The sequence below is a fragment of the Panthera uncia genome, chromosome F2, assembly GCF_023721935.1.
Source record: "Panthera uncia isolate 11264 chromosome F2, Puncia_PCG_1.0, whole genome shotgun sequence".
In the NCBI taxonomy this organism is placed as follows: domain Eukaryota; kingdom Metazoa; phylum Chordata; class Mammalia; order Carnivora; family Felidae; genus Panthera; species Panthera uncia.
The window spans coordinates 55,935,079-55,955,332 of NC_064812.1; positions in this window are offsets into that span (position 1 = coordinate 55,935,079).

The following is a 20,254-nucleotide window of genomic DNA, read 5'->3' on the forward strand; positions in this document are numbered from 1 at the left end:
TTTTCTAATATTAAATTTTCTCTAAATTTATTGTAATTTTATCTTTTTTACTATATGTTAACAACATAATTTACATAATATCATTTCATAATCTACACCTGTTAGACACTTTTATGGTTTCAATTTTGTCTATATTATTAAAAATGAATATAGGGTATAGGTGGGGGCCCCTGGGTTGCTCAGTCAGTTAAGTGTCCAACTTTGACTCAGGTCACGATCTCTCAGTTCGTTAGTTCAAGCCCTGTGTAGGGCTCTGTGTTGACAGATCAGAGCCTGGAGCCTGCTTCCTACTCTGTGTCTCCCTCCTCTCTATGCCCCTCCCCACTCACGCTCTGTCTCTCTGTCTCTTTGTCTCTCTCTCTCTCAAAAATAAAAATAAACATTAAAATAAAAAATGGGTACAGGCAAATTTTGAAGTTTGTACTCATAGAGCCTGTAAACTTTTAAATGATCAGTCTTCCGACACACACATTTCAGTTCAATATTCGTGTAGACCCCACAAGGGGTAGCAGTCTTACCTCTTTGTTTCACTGCTTACCTCTTTGATTCACTCCCCAGGCTAACCATAATGTGGCACATAATAGAAACTCAATGCATGCATGCATGAATGAATGAATGAATCTTCCTGTTCTAGAGCCCTCTAAACACTCCACTCTCTGAATATCACTCTGATCTTCTCAGCACATTCTGGTCTCCATTAGAACAGAGCAAGACCCTATTCCTTCTTCCCTTATTTATTTCAATCTATGTTTCAGTTCTACCGACAGTGTCCTTGGTTTACTTGTGTTGTCAATCTATTTGATCTGCTTTTTGCAGTGAGCAGGCATTTTTCATTACAAACCTGACCAAAAAAAAAAAAAAAAAAGAACACTTTATTTGTTTGAAGTACTAAATGCCATAATATACAGTATGTATATCAACTTGGAAACTACAGATACAAATTGGGTGAAGCCAGTAAGAGAGAGAGAGAAAAGAAATATGTCCATAGGGCAAAAATATGGATTCCTTTACATCTACTGTTACTCTCCTGAGAGTCATCAATATATTATTTTCCATGTCTTCCAGCAAGGCCTTCTTCAGCATCATTTGCATGAGATGGTTCTAATACTTGAAATTCTACCTTCTTCCTCAGCGATACAGCCACATTTCTTCTCACCCAACTAGTCCCCATATAAAGTGGCAATACCAAACATTTCCATTTTTTTCCTGCTAAGAGATTTTAAATAAGCACAGCTTTTTAGCTTTATATGCACCACAATTATCGCACGTCATGAATTTACTTAAAAAGCATTTGTCAAAACATTCAGTCAATGTAATTACCATAAGCAATGTCATGTGCCCAGTACTGTGTGTTTTATTAATATATTTTATAAATGATGGTTAAATGCTTTCCATGTACTAGGCACTGTGTTGAATTTAGCCCCATATCAGATGTGGCCATTGCTGTCAAGTTCCTTGCATCTAGTAAAGGAGAAACAAAAAGTATATCCTTAAAACCCAAGAGACTATGATAGGCAATATGACAAAGAAAACCTGGGAATTTATGAGGACAAACAGGAAAACACATGACTATTTTTGGAGAAAAGGACAAAAAAAAAGCCTGCATAGCTGAGTTAGAGTTAGAAATCATGAAAGAAACAAAGGGACTAATTGCAAAAGTACTTGGAATGCAGAATCAATAGGACCTGGTGAACAATCTGTTGCTGGTATGGATGGGAGAAAGATCCTTGCATCTCTTTGTGATTGCAGGTTTGAGTGAAATTTATGTATCCCAGTTTATATATCATATATGTGAATTTTATATATATGCATATATATACATATATATAAATTTGTATATTTCAGTTTCTATAATATATATATTAATATGCATTTAAAAATAGATTCATGTTCTGTATATTATTTTTCAGTCTCTTTTTTGTTGTTGTTAGCATATTATGAACCTATTTTCACCTCAGTTCATATAGCTCCATAACACTTTCCATTGTATGAGGAAAAATATCCATCAACAGGATGAGGGACTAATCAGCTCTAGTGCACCCCTTAAAGACTTATAAACAGCAAATTACATGATCAAAATTTTGTATTGAAAAGATTTCCCTAGCAGGGTATTTTGGAGAAGCCACACCTATGAGAAAGGAAGATTAGCTAGGATAATAAAATATTCTATGTGAAGATGAGTAAGTTCTGAACTGAAAACAGTGCAATTGATAAAGGACAAATTATACCATGGACAAGGTCAGTTATGAGTAGGGCTTGTAAATTTCAAATACATAGGAAAAGGAGATTATATTAAAAAGAGATTTTAGGGGCGCCTGGGTGGCTCAGTTGGTTGAGCGGCCTACTTCGGCTCAGGTTATGATTTCGCGGTCTGTGAGTTCGAGCCCCGCGTCGGGCTCTGTGCTGACAGCTCGGAACCTGGAGCCTGCTTCTGATTCTGTGTCTTCCTCTCTCTGACCCTCCCCCGTTCATGCTCTGTCTCTCTCTGTCTCAAAAATAAATAAACGTTAAAAAATTTTAAAAAAAAGTAAAAAGAGATTTTAAAGATATTTAGTATGCACAAGGAGATTGATTTATAGCTGAGAAACATATGGGTGGGAAGAATATGAGGGAAAAAAAGCAATAAAATGGAAGTGAAGATTTTGTCTTGATTGCAAGGAGGAGAATTCACTAAGAGAACACCGAAAGAGGCCTGCCTTGAGAGGATAAGGGTGAGATGATGAATCCAGGTTTCGATTTTGTATTTGAAGAACTTGGGAAATATTCTGAAGAATGTGCCAATAGCTCAATTAAGTTGAGGCCATACCTGTGGTGTCTTCTGCAGAGAGGCATAATTGTAGTTTTGGTACAAATAACATCAGTTAGGAATAGCATGAGGAATGAGAAGAGTTGAGGGCAGAGTGTGAATGGAAGGAGGACTCAGGGACAGTGGTAGAGGAGAGAGAGCCTTAAAATTGTCATGGCAGAAGATAGAGTCAGATGTTGCTTTGAGATTAATGAAAACAAGTATCAAAAGATACTTGACAAATAAGAAGATACTAAATTACTTTTGAAAAAAGCATGTCTAATTGATAGATAGATAGAGAGATAGATAGGGAGAATATCTAGATTCCTGTTGATTTAAAAGTAAGTGAACTTAAGGAAGTAGATTCAACAAATGTAGAACTTTCTCATGGAGATTGGCTTAAGGGGAAAGAGAACAACTGGGTGAGAACACAGGGGTCAGAAGAATGTGTGTAAAGGTGTGTCTTGTGTAGGTGCACATGGCATCTGTGAGCACGCATGAGTGACAAGATTGGAGAGGCTTTGATGTGTATGATCTGCAAGGAGACTGCAAGTCAGTGAGGGACTGAAAATTTATAAGAAAAAGGACAAATAGACCAGAAGAACAGGTATTGGATTCAAAGACGTGGTGGAGACAATATCCCTTGGAAGAATACATTCTTCTGTTACGATGGAAAGAAAGGAGAAAATTATGCACTGGGAGGTGGAAAGTAGGAAGAAGTTCATGGTTGATGGTCTCTAGAACAATATGCAAATAAATGTAATGGGATACAGTGCTGGGAAAGGAAAATATCAAATGTAATAGGGTTAGTTAGAAAGGGCTTCAATTTAGTTTTGAAACCTTGGTTAATTCTGTTCCACATTCATGAAGATATGTGGAAACGGTTAGCCAATGGAGACTGAAAAGAATCAGAAGGGCAAGCAAACCATAGTGGAGAGCTGTAGAGGATAAGGCAGTTAAGTATCATGGAGTTGTGCCCTCACTTTAGCAAATAAATGTTTTCACATTTGCCAGTTTATCTTTCTCCCAAGTCTTGAGAACTACACCCTCTACTGTACTCAGACCTCGTGCTTCACTCTTGTCAAGGACCTTACACTGACAATTATGCTTCTTTCCTCTTAAAGTTTTTCTTTGTTTGTTTGTTTTTTTAAATTTTAATTTCAAATAAAACTGCTTGACTCTATTTTCAAATCCTCAACTTGTTCTTGCTTCCCAGACTCTTGAACCTTGACATTTATACTCAGAGACTGAACTTTCTCAGTAGCATCTCTCTTAATACCAACTATCTTGCTTCTATCCCCATATCTGCATGAGAAACTGCTCTTTGAAAGGTTACTTGCAACTTGTTGAGAAACACCATGGCCTTTTCTCAGTTTTAATCTCCATAACTTCTCTGAAACATTTAAACTTGTGGATATCCCGTAATACTAATATGCATGCCTTCCTTTTAACTTCTTCTCTTCTGTAGGATATATTTAAAACTTGCAATATTCTTTTCTGTGTTCCCAATAAACACATCTTCTGAACCAAAATTGGGACTTTTATACTTATTGGTAGAATTGAAAATTATAGTGTTTTATATATATGAAGTCTTTAATGACATACCATTAAATAATGTAGTTAAGTTATACATTAAATTATGCAGTCTTTTTAAAAAATACATTTCAACAACTTGGGGCTGTCCTGGAATATCCTACCAGTGTTCAACAACAAAATCGCAAAGTCAATTATGGTATTATCTTTTAAATTCTATTAGAGGACAACCACATTAATTCACAATGTTAATACGAAATTCAACAAATTAATTTAGGATATCCCTCTGATTTCTTAATAAAATTTTGTAAAAATACAAAAAAAAGCCCGAAAAATATCTTAGTCAAAAGTGGTCTTCATAATAAACTTTACAAAAGGTAAAATCTTAAGAATAACTTTTGAAGTCCCAAGTCCCATAAATATTCATTTTTGGTCTTGGAAGTGTTCCATTTTTCTGTTTTAACCATCAACTCTCCTGACTTTAAGCATATATTATTTGCAGCCTTGGTTTGTGCCAGGCACAGTGGTAAGAGTTGAGAACATGACAGTGAGCAAAAAAAACACAGCCCCTGCCATTGTGGGGCTCACAGTCTGGCAGAGTGAGATAATTGTTAATCGAATCATTACACAAAAAGACAAATCTACCACTGAAATAAGTTTGCAAAAAAAGAAGAAGTGCATAAATCTGTGAGATTTGAAGATGAGAAAAGATTTCCCTGAGGAAGTGATGTTTGAGCTGAGATCTGAAAGAAGCCCAGGACAGAAGACAGGTGTGGGGAGGGGGTTGGAGAGAAAGGAAAGAAGATCCTTACAGGAAGTGAGGGCTGCATGCAAAGGTTATAGGATAGGGGACAACAGGATCTGTGTGAGGAAATGCGTCTGTTTAGAATCTAGATGTAAGGGAGAACTGAGGGAGGGAAAGTGCTAGAGTAGGGGCAAGAGACTCTTGTTCACCAGTTCATTTTAAATCATTAGAACTATGCCTGAGAAGATGCTTGATAAATATTTGAAGAGTGAATAAATAGATAATTCTTTTAAAAGTTGAAAAGACACCACTTTGAGGACTGAGCAGAAGGAGAGACTGCTCCCCATGATTTCTAACAAGATTGGCATTTGAGAGATATTTGAGCCTGCAGTGAAAACAGAAAGAGAACAGCTATACATTTAAATTAAGGCATGCCAACAACAAAGGGGCTTTACCACTGTGCGGAATCAAAGGACCAAGAAACAAAGACAAAATTTACTCTTTTTAAGTTCACACACAAACTGGAGGCATATGCCTAATAGAGATGTTGCCAGAGTCTAGGATCCAGGGTTATTGATTTAACTCTATGCTGCTTATTCACTGGCCAATAATGTAGGCAAACACTAGATTTGTGATTTATTAACTTAAAATCAATATTCCTGAAGTCTTTACCCTCAACTTTACTTCACAAATTACTCTTTTATTCAGATGCCTTCTCCGTTACCAATGGTAGAGGTTTCTATAATATAACCAGGCATTTATTTTTCAAAACACTTCTTTTATCTCAAAATCAAATTTTAGAACTGTATAACATTCTCCTACATTCATGAGTGACCTATGAAATGTTTTTTGTTAGTCTAGGACAAGACCTTTGATATCAACAGCTATTGAATGAGGTATAGCACAGAGGGTTTTTAGGGCCGTGAAACTCTTTAATGATGGGTACATGTCATTAGACATTTGTGCAAATCCAGAGAATGGACAAAACCAAGAGTGAACCTTAAGGTAAACAATGAATTTTGGGTGACTGATATGTGTCAGCAAATATTCCTGAGGATGGGGGAGGGGTTGTTAATAGGAGAAGCTGTGCATATGTGAGGGCAGGGAGTCTATGAAAAATCTTACTACTTTCTGCTCAATTTCGCTGTGAACCTAAAACTACTCTTAAAAAAATAAATAAAGTCATTAAAAACAAAACAAAGTAATTAGAATAGCCATGTTAATATTTGACAAAATAGAATTAAGACCCAGCTATAACGAAAGACTAAAGACACCAAGAAAAACAAAAAAAAGAACTATTGACCACAATCTTCATCTGTTTATTTAGTTTAATAATCAGTGGCATTTTTTGTACTTCTTTTTCTTAAATTGAAAAAGGAAAAATAACCCTTCTCTATCCAATTTATAGGCAATATTCCAACTTAAGAGCTGTGGAAAGTAACATGAAAACTAGTACAGGTCTTTGAAGAGCCAAATGCTATTTTTATTTCTAAATAATTTAATTCTCAGTAGAAAAGCTAAAATCTTCTTGAGTTGTCTTCATAATTTTCTGTTTCAATGGACCACTACTCTGTTTCTTTCCAATTTTATAAGGTTTATTTATTTTTGAGAGAGAGAGAGTGAGAGAGCGAGAGAGCGAGCGAGAGGGGGCGGTGGAGGGGCAGAGAGACAGAGGGAGACACAGAATCCAAAGCAGGCTCCAGGCTGAGCTGTCAGCACAGAGCCCAAATGAACCAGGAGATGATGACCTGAGCCAAAGTCAGAAGCTCAACCAGCTGAGCCACCCAAGAACCCTTCTTTGTTTCTTTTCTAAGTCAAATTACATTATTGCCCAGTAAGTTTTGTTTAGTATCCATGGTAGGAGCACCACGTGAAGAACTACTTGGTATTTTATAAAATGTGCATTTACTTTCTATCCAATTTATGAATTGGAGTGATGCCCAAGCTAATGCTTTTCAATATTCAGGAAGTTTTGACACCTCTTTATGTGTCTAATTTTTGACATATTGTCTCCACACGATCTTCATAATATTTTTCTAACTGAAATGTATTTACAAAATATTTTTGGAGCTTTTACATGTTTTGAGATATTAGATACTCGAAAGTCTGTGTTAGAGTCAGAATTAAGAGGAAATAATGATTTATGTTATAACTCTATACATTTACACAATAGAAGAGCATAGCATTTACAATTTTATCTGAATTTATACTGGAAAATGTGTCTTTTTACATATGAGAAATGTTATTAGAAATTGATGTGTATTAACTCTTTCATATGATATGTATATAATATATATACATATAATTAAACTTATAAAATGGTAGTTGTTATAACTGTTGTGAAATCTAAAGCTTTACTTTTTGTTGTTGTTAGTTTGAGCACAGAATGAAGGATATGTGGCTGAAGAATTTAGGTTGACTAACAGCTATGTCAGGTGTACAGGGTAGGTATGACCAGCAAATTTTACATTTTTTAGGTAAACAACAAAAAGCATTCATGTCCTTAAAATTTCTCACTACAAAAAAAATGAGATTTTATTTCATATACAAATTGTAAGCTCCAGAAATGATTAATATAGCACTGTATGTTAACTAACTAGAATTTAAATAAAAATTTGAAAAAATAGATATCACTCTATTCACGCTCATCTTTTTCTTCACTGTTAGGTAAGAATACACACACATACACACACAAAAAAATACATTAAACTCAGATTTAAATTAAAATTTAGAAAATTAGAAAATTTGTTTATAGTAACTATTTCTCAAAAGCATATATGTCAAAAGCATAATTATGATCTGCTGTAAGCAAAACAACTGAAGAAAAGAGAATACAAAACTCCAATTTTTAAAAACGGTTTTGATCTATATTTTCCTTTTCCACCATTATTAGGACTCTGAATAACATAATTGCCTTGTCCAAATGTCACCTTTTAATTTAAGATATATAGTTCCCTGGTTTTATGCTGGTTAGGAGAGTCTTTCTTCCTGGAAAAAAATAATGTTAGGGGAAAAGAAAATGGAAGTCGACGAAGTTCTCAGACAGAAACAATGCATGAATCCATTTAGTAGAACCCAGAAAATGAGAAGGGGTGTAATTCATGATAAAAAGATTAAAAGGAATAAAAAGAAGGAATTCTCAGCAAATGTAGTAAATTTTAAAGGTTGACCTGAAGAAAGTGTACACATGAAAATCATAAAGTTAAAAGACACACATTGATTCATGAGTGATAGAATTAAAGCAGGCTATCAAAGGAAAATTGTACAGGACTGTGATCAAAAATAAAGCAAGACTTATAAATCTAAACAGCTTAATAAGTTTAGCGACAACTCATTTAGGAGCAAAATGTTGACTTTACCTCCTTCATCTTTGCCTCATTTGATATAAATAACCATTTACTGTAGATTTTTGATGTGTTTAATCAGAAGGTGCTATCTGGAGTCTGCTCTAAGAGCTCTGTGCTCTTCTGTATATTTTTTGTTCTAACATCTAAAAAACTCTAAATTCCAAAATCACCAGTTCCCAAGTATTGCGGATAAGATGCTGGGAACTTTCATAACAATGGATTTGTTTTTCTGCTCCTTGATTTCCATTAACTTCTACTTATCTTTAGCCCTGCTCATCTCCAGGCTTTCTACTTTTCTCCAAATCTATTCCTCCTTTATCTCAAGGTTTGTCCCACAATCTGGTGTGGTGGGGGGAGGGTGTGGATAGGAGTTTGGGGGACATATTTTATATAAGGATGCCTAATTATTATTATCTTCCTTGAATGTGTTTTAGATTTTATAGTCAACAACGTAGTAGAGAAATGTGGTGTTTGTTATTTGAGAAATGAGTTTTTCCCTTGGGGTAGCACTGTGTGTACATGGAATTCTCTGATGTAAGTGCTTATATCACGCTTACATCATCAATATGTTATGTAGAACCTACTATTTTACGGATTCATTCTTCCAAGTCTACGAGACATTTGGGAAAACATCACAGTGATAACAGGAAAACTTGATTGAGATGATCTTCCAGTGTGATAACTCCTCTAGTTATCTAATGGATTCTAAGTTTTGAAGTCTGCCATGGGATATTGTAAGTTATGCAACATCCTAAAATGCCAGATATGCTAGCAACTAGAACACTGTTTTGTAACCTTTCGGATGTGCACACACTACAGTTTCTTAGAGGCATCAGTACGGAAGGGATCCTGAGGATGTCATGGTATGACATCCACAGGCTTTCATATGCTTAGAAAACTAAGATGTGAAGAGTTAAATTTCAACTTTCTTTTCCACTATGTCCCTTTGAAATATGCTATTGAATTCTGGCTCTTCTTCCTAGCTGTGTTATCTGGGATATATTTCATAGTTTCTGTGTCTCAGTTTCCTCCCTTTTAACACAGACACAATAATAGTATCTACTGATGCGGTTGTGAGGAAGGTTAAAATTCTTGAAAAAGAGCCAGGCATGTCATACGCTCTCAATAAATATTAGCATGTACTATGGTGTGGTCATGTCTTTTGTCACTTCGTTGCATAGTAGAAAAGATGGTTTGTGGGCGGTGTACGTGAACACATCCAATGGAAGGTGCAGAGGAAGGTGAAATTGATAGTTTGACAATCTTTGATTTATTCTCTCCTGTTTCAGGCAGTGTGTTGAAGGCCCAGGGTCCTCGCCTCTTATGAGGCTTAGAAGCCATCAGCTAAGATAGATATAATGTAATAATTATGATGTAGGATGAATGTTCTGATGATAAAAAATATACCTGAGAAATACATACTGATTTTAATTTTATTTTAGGTAATTAACTAGGTAAGCAAAAATATAGATAGGTAGATGATAGACATATATTTTAGTTATATTGTATATGGCTTTGAGCTATGTATAAAAGAGTATTTGATAAGTTAGTAAAGATATATGTGCGCATGTGAATATTTGTCAGCATGAATAAAGTAAATCCCGTTTGCTATAATTACAGTTTTATTATCAGAATGCAGGGATTACCAACAACCTTATGTTGTACAAGCTACAAGGTCTCAATATTAGACAAAATAAACAGAAGCTAATCCATTTCTCTAAAAAGTTAACTGCATCCAACCTTGCCAAACACTGCAAAGCACCACCTTACAGGGGTAACATTCAAGTTGATTAATATAATATTTTCTCTCACAAGAGGAATCATGTCACTATAATTCAAGGATACTGATGAAGAAGTAATGGCTAAAGTGAATTTTTTGACAACTGGCAATATAGCTGTATCATATAGATCATTTCTGTTATGATTTGTCAAAGAATCTTAAATTTTTCCTATCTAAACTTTCACAAACACAAATAATAGATCTCTTTCCATATTCTCTGCAATAACATTTGCAGTAAATTTAATTTATAATGCTGTACCAAGTATCCAGTGCTATACTGTCATTGAGATTATTGAAATGATAGTTCTGCTAGATAATGTATCAATCCAAATGGCAGAACTTGGGCCAATCTCGTCTATATTAAAATTACCTTCCCTGTAAGAAACCTATAATTCTTTTCTTTTCTTTCACAACTTTGCCTCTATTTTGAGTTTTATGAATAATTGCTTTTCTACTGATCAAAAACAAATTCTAGTATACTAGATACACAATCATTGATCACTATAAGGACTAATGTATGAATAAAAACATGTTTATGTTTCAGACTCAAACTGACATCTTTGTAATAAGACCTCATATACAATCTACCACAATACTATCTTTCTAGCTAGGGAGGGAGACAGCTTGGGTTTTAAAAGAGTCAAGATTTGATATGATAAAATACTGATGAGTTGCTTGCCTATCATTCTTCAGTGTCTTCCTTGCCTACTCTGATTTGTTAATATAATACACTGAAGGTATTGCTATTAATTAGTACTGTGCACAGACTGCAAAATCATGATGAAAATTCTCTAGCTCCCTGTTTCCATTCATGAAGAATATTGTGGAAACAGCTTGTTTAAGATGGTTAATGACAACTTAATACAGTATGTCTTTAAATCATTCTATTTTATGTTTTTAAATGGTAGCTTATTTGGACTCTGGAAACTGGAACCACACCATTGTGTTGTGCTTTGTTTTGATTTTTCCTGTACAGGCGCATCAGTTGTATTGATATTTACAAATCTTTACTAAGCAAGAGAAAAGCCACACGCAGGAATCTCCGAACTGAAATTTTTTTTCAGACCACTTTGGAAAGCTTGAAGACCAAAACCTAAAATAATAATATAGCTGCAGCACACAAGCTATATATATATATATATATATATATATATATATATATATATATATATATTTGGAGTCAACAGCTTCCTTCAAACAATACCTTGGCAAAAACAATTAATCAATCAATCAAAAACTGTGTGTTTTAAAAACTGAAGAAGCAAAATGTAGTGCCTATTATCAAAGTATATGGGGAAATATGCTTTTAGTGGTCTAGGTTCTGAGATTCGCTTATCTAATTTTCAAAGAAGATACCAAAAGATGACTACCAATGGATATTAATAGGTTCTTTTAAAGAAGTTTTACATTTGAACAGTTTAGGCAAGGCTAAAAGAATCAATGAGATCAAGTAAGTAGAAAAATAATCTATTTCCCATTGTCTAGATAAAGCAGTTTAACTGTTATTGTTTCATTCTGTAACCTGTTAGTATTGCATACTACAAAACACAAGACGATTTTACAAGACAGTGAATAGAAGCCTATTTAGAGAATAAGCCAAAACATATGGTTGTGTGTATTAGTGTTTTAACAAATAAATTCTCTTCTTTTTTCCCCCAATTTTATTTCAAAGCAGCCAACTCAGTCATAGCAGAATTTTCCTAGAAGAATGATACATGAATGCCTCCCAGACATGGGACGGCACCTGCTGCTGTACATAGGGTAAAATGAGAAATATTGCTCAAGAAATGAAGCCCAATGTGTTTACCCAAACATAACAAAAACACTGATTCGAAAAGATATACACCCCCTTATGTGTATTGCAGCATTATTTACAATATCCAGTTTACAGAAGTAACCTAGGTGTCCACTGATACATGAATAGATGAAGAAGTTGTGGTATTTACAATAGAATATTACTCCGCCATAAAAAGAATATGATCTTGCCACTTGAAACAACATGGATGGACCTGGAGAGAATTATGCTAAGTAAAATAAGTCAGAGAAAGACAAATATTACATGATTTCACTGATACGTAAAATGTAAAAAACAAAACAAATGAACAAACAATTAAAAAACAGAACAGACCCCTAACTATAGAGAATACGCTGATGGTTGCCAAAGGGGGGGAGGATGAGCTAAATGAGTAAAGGTGAGTGGGAGGTACAGGCTAGCAGATATGGCAAAATAAGTCATGGGAATAAAAGGTACAACGCGGGGAATATAGTCAACGGTATTGTAACAGCATTGATGGTGACAGGAGGTAGTTCTCTTTGTGGTGAGATTTATAAGGATGTTGAATCACTATGTTGTACACTTGAAACTAATGTAGCATTGTATGTCAGCTATACTCAAAAAAAAAGAGAGAATCCAGGGGAACTTGTGAACACTTACCTTTTATGGTATCTATGTAATTAAAAAGTATTAAGCAAATAATTTGTTCCCTTTGGAGGAAAAAATGGAAGCAAAGAGACAAGGATCTGATTTATTTTTGTATTTTAATTGTATTTTTAAAATAGGTAATTCAATACTGGCTCAAAATCAAAACAATATTACAAGAAAGAAATTAAGACATTTCATTTTGTCTCCTGTCTTGACCTGAATCATCCCCATCCACCAAGGCCTATCATTTTAATTGGTTTCTAGTATAGCTTCTTATTTTCTTCAGTGTATAGATAAAGAATATACTAACATATGACTAAATCCTCAATATATAGATATACTTTATCTTTTTTGAATTGAAAAACAGTATATGTTACTTTTTTACTATAAAGATCTATCAATTTCGACAAAAGCATAAATGTGGGGACCCACCTCCAAGTTCAGAATCAGATGAGTTATATTACCCCCAATAACTGCCCCATGCTGCTGCTGCATACACACACTCTCCCTCCTTTAACAGGACAACCATTGCTCTCTGTGCTCCCTCCCTACCTTTTCAAGAATGTCATAAAAATGGAATTATATAAAATGTAACCTTTTGAGATCGGCTTCTTTCACTCAGCATAATATCTTTGAGATTCACCCAAACTGTTGTATTCCATCAGCAGGATCTGTGAGTGCCTGTATCTCTGAAGCCTCAGATTATGTCAAATTTGACTGTTTTTGTTTTGTTTTGTTTTTCTACTTGTTCAGAAAGACCTTTAAGACACTAGGTAAGCAAATGTTCTGGGCAAACAATGCTTCACTTTCCCTTCAAATTTCTACAAGTACATGCATTTGCATCCATGCATGACTTCTATAGAGAAGGTATATATACATGCATAAATACATACATGCATACATACATACATGACCTTTATCGAGAAGGTAGAAAGGTGGGAAAGATAGGGCAAGGCAAGAGCTCTGGTGCTTAATCACTAAACTTGGACCACTGTGTCTGGAAAATTACTTTTAAAGACGAAAATATATTCTAAAAGAGTAATTTGAATACGGTTTGTAAAGTGAAATAAATCTCTTTGTATGAATTTATCCCCTTGTTTCATGAATCCATTCCTTTCTGGATGGTTCGTTTTATTTTATTAAATGCAAACATGCTCCTTTTAAACATAAGACAAAAACCTTTCCTCCTAAATTTTGTGAATATTTCAACATGGCTCTATGTATTAGTTTATGTGCTTGCTTTTTATTGCATTACCTTGCTAATTGTCTGCATTTCTCATTTTACTTTGGCTAAATACCGTTAAGTTCCAGGTAGAAAAATTTAAATTCAGGCACTTTTTCCTAGCACAAAGACCCCTAATTCTGGACCTTGATTTAAGTACTGGGACTCACAGTTGTTGCAACAAATACACCCAATATTTGAGGTGAAACTTATTATTCACTCTTCAAATTCACCCTTTAATGATCTTAAATATAAGAATGTTTATTGTAGTTGCTGTGATATTTTAATTCATTATTTATGAAAAGAGTAATTTCAATTTGCCTTTAAGCACTAATTCTCAATTTATTCAGGATGTCCTGTTTAACTATTGCTTCCATAGTTAAAATGACTCCTAAGGGGTCACTACTGTATCTTATAAATATATATTTTTGAGTTTTTTGAAACAAATGATGTAGAAATACATTTGTGGGCCTTATATGAGACTTTGAATGATTTGCTTTTGACAAAGGCCACTGTGTTTGAAATATACTTTGAAAATGAAATGAGAATAGTGTACCCATTATTAGAAAAATGTTTAATTAAGCAGGCTAATTCCAGGTATAATATTAAAATATAATCACTATAATAACTCCACATACAAGAATTTTTAAATAGTAGGTATAGACAGGTTGAATTTTCAGGTGCGATTTGAGTAGTTTTATTACTTTGAAGTTAAACCTCTTGGGTTATGTTATTAGTTATTAAATGGTCAAATAAAATTATTTTTACTTGCCCAGAATTGCTTATTTTAAATTTTGGCATAATTTAAAGCAATAAAAAATAAACTAAAAATACATTTATCTGAATTAGTTTGTCTTTAATTGCCTAGTTTCTGTGTTTCCCAGTGGTTTTAGTTTAATTACAGTTTTTTTTTTTTATGCTATTCTAATACAGACTTGTCTTGGATTTAAGTAGATAAGTTGTATAAGCAAAATAGTTTCTGACTAGATTTTCTTTTCTTTTTTAAAATTTTTTTAATGTTTATTTATTTTTGAGAGAGAGAGAGAGAAAGAGAGCAAGTGGAGGAGGGGCAGAGAGAGAGAGAGAGAGAGAGAGAGGGAGACCTAGAATCTGAAGCAGGCTCCTGGCTCTGAGCTGTCAGCACAGAGCCTGACATGAGACTTGAACTCAGGAACAGCAAGATCATGACCTGAGCTAAAGTCAGATGCTCAACCAACTGAGCCACCCAGGCACCCCTAGATTTTCTTTTTAATCAAAGTCCGTACAGCAGATAAAATCACTTCTTTCACTGATTCTTAGAGAGGTTATACTACACACAGTGCCTCATATGTTAGTGTTGAATGGCAAGTTTTCAGTGGGACTTTGACAAGCTTGAATGTCTTCTAAGAGGGATCTAAAACTAGTCTGAAAACAGTTTTATGAGTTCTGGTTTATTTATTCCCACCTTTATGCAGTACATGTATATAGGTGCACGCCATCTATGTACAGATACTGTTCCCGGTGCTGCCAGTACATCCGTGGACAACACTGTTTTAATCCATGCTTCAATGGCTGGAGACGTTTCACCTGCAAGCAGAGATAACACTTGCAGAAACTTATAAGTTTTTGGACATGATCTCTTTCAAAAATCTGAAGCAATATATTCAACAAGTATTTATTGAGCATCTTCTGTGTTACAGTTACTGTACATGTTACTGAAGGTACAGAGACCTAAGTGGTGAACCCCACTTTCAGAAGCTCTCAGCTTGGTGCAGTTGCAAGGTAGAACAATGGCTGCATTTAACAAGGAGCCATACTTGGATCAATGTGAAGTAATTATTAACTATTACATCATTTTATCACTAGGAAGCTTCGAAAAGAAATAGGCTGAGTTATACTATAAGGAGCTCCTTATCACTCAAAAGCTGTTATTATTTTTCTAGGGGTATTTAAGTAATCCTAATAGAAGGCAGAACAATGCAAAGAATATCACTTTTGAAATAGACCTCGTTTCTATTTCCCACTTGGCCACTTCCTGGAGATATTAGAGAGAAGAGTGCGTCTAAGATTTGTCATCATCTTGTAAAAGGATAATGGAACTTGTTTTGGGCGGGGCTGTTTTATGAATGAGCTGAGATTAAACATACTGAAGAATTCTGTGACCTATAAATATATGCAGTATAGATAATATTTTAATATTTTGGTAGTAGGACTACTGTGCACTCTTGTGATGTTCAAGGCTGGGTGAACTTTAGGTTTCCTTCTCAAACTAAAGCCTCCCAATTCTAGATCTGGAAGAGGTCTCCCAAATATTTTATTAAGATCTCATTTTGTGAATGTTGAAACTAAAAATATATAAAACCAAAGAAACTATATACATACTAGCTAATGGTGAAGATTGTAGAAGAAACTTATTTTGTCTTTCTCATCTTCTCTCCTAAAAATAGTTTAATGTCTCAACATTTGTTCACTGAAAGTATTTTAATAGGTTTTTTTTTTTTACAATGCTCTTCTGGACTCCTTGTAAACAGAACGGGGATGCTGTAATAAAAAATATTGATTCCGAAAATTTTCACCTAGTAACATAGCATCTCATAATTATTATTTTGAGCTTTATTCATTATAATGAGATTTTGAAAGATGACCAGTAAAAAAAATATTATCCAGTGCTAAAGCATTTTTCAGGTATAAGAAGATGTTTTTATGATTGCCTAATGCAAATAATCATATATGGTTTTAATATTTTATAGTTTTTAACGTATTTTTAGGTGCACTGTGAATAATGACATGTTACTGCTATGTTCAAAATAAAACATTGTTATAAATATTAACTAGAAGATAAATTAAATCTCAGAAAAGTCAGGACACATAAGCTGATAATCTTGTAAAATCAAGAACCAATGTGCATTTCATGTCTCTGAAAAGCCAAAGGAATAACAGTTTCTTATAAAAATACATTTTTCCTGCTACCTTTTTTTTATGACCTTTTATTGGTTTCAGGTGCAGTGGGGACAGTTAAAAATTATATATTCTGACAAATTACAATAAATTTTCATTAACAATTAATTTCAAGGAAACTAACTTTGTATAAGACCATTAATATGCCAACAAACATTACAAGCAATTCAAATATAACTATATAGTTAACTAAGCTAAGAGTGAATAGAATTACAATTTTAATGTAATAAAAATTGTTCTTAAAGGGTAGGAAGGTAATATGATAATGATCTTTTATCTAAAAATAGATTGCAGAGCACATTTACTAGCATTAGGTACGCGCAGTTTTTAGAAATAAATGATATTCTTTGGATACTCCTTCACTGTTTTGAGAAGTTTTGCCAATAAGACCAGTTAACTGAGTTCATAATCTCTGGGTTGGCCCTTTGTTGTTTTGAGGACAGGTTTAAAAGCAATTTAACACAAGACATAGAATTCTTCAGTCCCCAAGAACTATCACTAAATAAAAATCTCATCGAAAGTACTATCATGTAGCCAGAGGTATTTCTTTGCAAATATAATTCTGTCACTGCAACAAAATGCAGTTGTCTGATTCATGCAACTGATGGCCTTCTCTCATTAACAAAGGCCATTAACTAATAATGATAATGAGGTTCTGATAACCTATTTGTTTAAAAATATGTAGTCCTGGCAGAATATTCACTATGAGTATCTAGCAGGGTTTAATGTAATTAAAATATCTCTCTCTCTCTCTCTCTCTCTCTCTCTCTCTCTCTTGGTCTTTGGTTTTGTGTGGAGACAAATTCCAAACAGAGGAGAGAATTTAATTACCTAGATAAGACTGAGTAACAAGACATTTCATCAAAACCTTTCAAGGTATTTAGGAAAATAACATTTTTGGAAATCATCCAGATATTAGAAGATTAGTGACTGTGTGCTAAAATCAACGGGGTGATTGCCACAATTTTCCAATTTATTTTCAATTTGTATGGAAAATCTAAATAGTCATTTAAATTTACTAAAAAAATAGCTATAATGCAAAAGTTTCTATGTAAGAACAAAAAGTATATTGAAGTTATTTTATTAACATTTTAATGGGAAACAAATGGAAATGGTTTTGTTAATTTCTGAATTGTATTTTCTTTTCTAAACTACATTATATTACAAAACTAGTAAAAACAAGCAGAACTGTATGTTAAGCATGTACTTTTAAAAATATACAACCTCATGTTTATTTTAGTCACTTTTCATTTCACAACCAAATGAAACATGCATATAATTTTAGAAATCACATAACTGAAAGAGAAATCAAAATCATGCTCAGATATATCCAAAATAATCATCACTCTGGAAAGCATGCCCAACTTATTTTAAAGGTGCATTATTGCCTGATTTAAAGGCAGGCAGGGGCTGTGGGGCCACATTCCATGACAGAGAGCCTCTAGAGACATCTTTGATCATTCTTTGTGATGCATAAAATATGTCACAGTTGTACTATAAAAGATATCAGCCATCAGGTAAGGCTGTCATTTGCTCTTGTAGTATTATATTGGAAAAATATGGCTTTTCTCTCTTGTATTTGTATGGGATTACTGCTCATGAAAATGCAGCCTATTTAGTCTGTGTGTGACCATTATCATACTCCTGGTTTCTTTCAAAAGAAAGTAGTCATAAATAAACATGCTAAAGAGAATAGATCTGGTTGATATTTTGTTTCAACATTTACCCATTTCATAAGTTGTTATAAGCTGTGAATATGTTAAGTACTGGTCTACATTAAAGTTGGGTTTTACAAAAGGATTGCACATTTCTCCAGAGAGTAGTTGCTTTCATTTGATTTCTGTTATGAATACATCTTAGTTTACTTCAAAATCTGAACCTATGTCACAAATAATATTTATAACAAAGGAACAATAGCAATAAACTATTCCAAAATGTTATATTCTTATTTCTCAGCTCCTCACATATTTTTTAAATTATACGTGTGTGTGTGAGAGAGAGAGGGAGAAAATTGGCTTCGCTACCATATTTAAGATAAAATAAACTATAATTATTCTTGTGTTATAACAGCAGTACTTTTCTATTACATTTGTCTTTCAGGTATTAATACACACAGAACCTTTTTACCTTATATGTAAAGTCGTGTTTCTTCCCAGTTTTTAAAAATGGCAATGGACTGATTTACTTATTTCTTTGGAAACATAGCTTTTAAAGTTGTATAGAAAATTTGGAGGTATTTTAATGAGAGATCCAGTTGAAAAGTGATTTTTGCTTTTAGTAATGCTAAGTAATTACTGAAGTTTTACTGAGTTGAATTAGTTGACTTTATAAATATTGGCAATATTTCCTAGAAAGTTTGTCAAGGATGGTACTCCTGTCTGAAAGCACTTGGGTACTAAACCAAAAATAAACCAAACAAATAAGGTTCATCAACTAGGTCTGAATGTGTGTTAAATCTAACAGCTGAGGAGAGTTTTGCTGAAAGAATACAAATGTAACTTTCAGAGAATTTTAATTTTAATAATTTGTTGCCTTTTTAAAAATAGAGATTCTCAATTTATTATTTCTATGTTACAAAGTCCTGCTTCTGGCACTTAAAAATTTAGCAATTTATTTATAAATTGAGAAGGAGGAACCTCTTTTAATGGAGAAACAGCATACGGTATAACAGACCGGATCGATTAAAGGCCTCCATCTGGCGCGAGTCTAGAAAAGTTGCTGCCATATGTTTTGAACAGCAAGCAAAACTAACTGTTTTATACTGTCACCACCTCTAGATCTGTTTTATAAATTGCAGTGAGTTTTAATATATATGCATATATGTGTATATGCGTATATATAAAAAAAAACAGGTATACTTTTATCTCTGCTCTTTGCTTAATTGGAAAGCAGACACTATATAAAATTTTAAAAAGGTCCTTGGTCTTCATGGTTCAGTGTGAAAGGCAGTTGACAGCTTTAAACAACGAAAGAGAAAGGAGAGAGGCACAATTTGCTGTAATTTGTTTACTTAGTGATGTTTAAATCTTAAGTGAATTTAGATTATTCTACAATGATAGCTCATATTTGGGGATTAGCAAAAAAGAATAATAATAATATCGTAAGGGAGAAAATTTTATAAAATTCATGTGAATGTGAAAGATGGCAATATCAAAAATGTATTCAGTAGTCCTGTTTTTTTTAAGGTAAAATTTCATAAAGATAGATTTAAAAATCAGAATATATATGTTGCTGTTGGAAAAATAACATATCAGTTTCAAATGAAATTTAGGAATGTTAATCTCTTTTGCAGCTGCTATTTTTGTTTTATGGTATTTTTACAGCTGTTTTTAATTTCTTTTAAGAAATACTAAACCTTTAGGAGAATTCCCATGTGAACAACCACAGTACAGATAATTGGTTTCATTGCAATTCAGATTATGAACATCATTTTTCAGTTGTTACTTTCAAACTATATACATAGCTAAATCTGTAAGCCATTTT